The sequence below is a fragment of the Aphanomyces invadans genome, assembly GCF_000520115.1.
Source record: "Aphanomyces invadans strain NJM9701 unplaced genomic scaffold supercont1.213, whole genome shotgun sequence".
NCBI classification, from domain to species: domain Eukaryota; phylum Oomycota; class Saprolegniomycetes; order Saprolegniales; family Verrucalvaceae; genus Aphanomyces; species Aphanomyces invadans.
In genome coordinates, this window is record NW_008580358.1 from 17,639 (window position 1) to 18,528 (window position 890).

Consider the following 890-nt stretch of genomic DNA (forward strand, 5'->3'; position numbering starts at 1 on the left):
TCTACCTACCGGTTTAATTGGAACCGAGTTCAATCCCGGGAAATGCTACCTTTTTTGTCATGTCAAAATATCATTCAATACTATGACCAAGTCAAAATTGAAGATGAATGCAACGTTCATTTATTACAAACCCTCTGTAGCGACATACCACACCACTTTGGTAACGCCTTGACAAAGCAGACACGCGTTCACTTCTTCAGTTGTCATTGACCGAGCTTGAATGGCACGCTCATCATGACTATGCACTATTCCTGAAGTGTAGTATGACTCGCTTGATCCAAATTCCATAAGCCACGCAGGTACTGCGGTTCCATGATAGACACGTCCAACAGCTGACAGTTTGACGCACTGTTTGCTTGGATTGGGCAGGTGCAGCTCGCAACCAAGCTATTCACCAAAAATTTCCTCGCTTTCATCGTCACATGGGAGTCGAAGCGGGAGTACTGACGGATTCTCGATGTGTGGTGCCAGGACATCAAGCAGGTAGGACTTTCACACTATACTATACTTCCACGTCTACTTCTGCATTGCATTGCGACGTCCTGGCGGGTAGTTGTTGTCAAACTCGTTGGCTTCAATGGACCTTCAGTAACTCCGCGGGGGACTAACAGGATGGGCAAATTCGTTCCGTCAACACGCACAGTGAGCAACGCTGTCATCCGGTAGGAATGGGCTTTACAATCCGCCATGAAGCTGCCGTAACCTCGCGGAGCCCATATGGTATTTGGGCACATGTCGTTCTGAATACTCGTCTCGTCAACATTGTAAACAAATCTGGTGCGATGCCAGAATGGTACGCGTGAAATTGGCGAACGTCGCACTTGTTCTCTTTGAGGTCAGCTTGTGTCTTCACCTTTCGGAACACAGCTAGTCTGGATAACCCATGACGG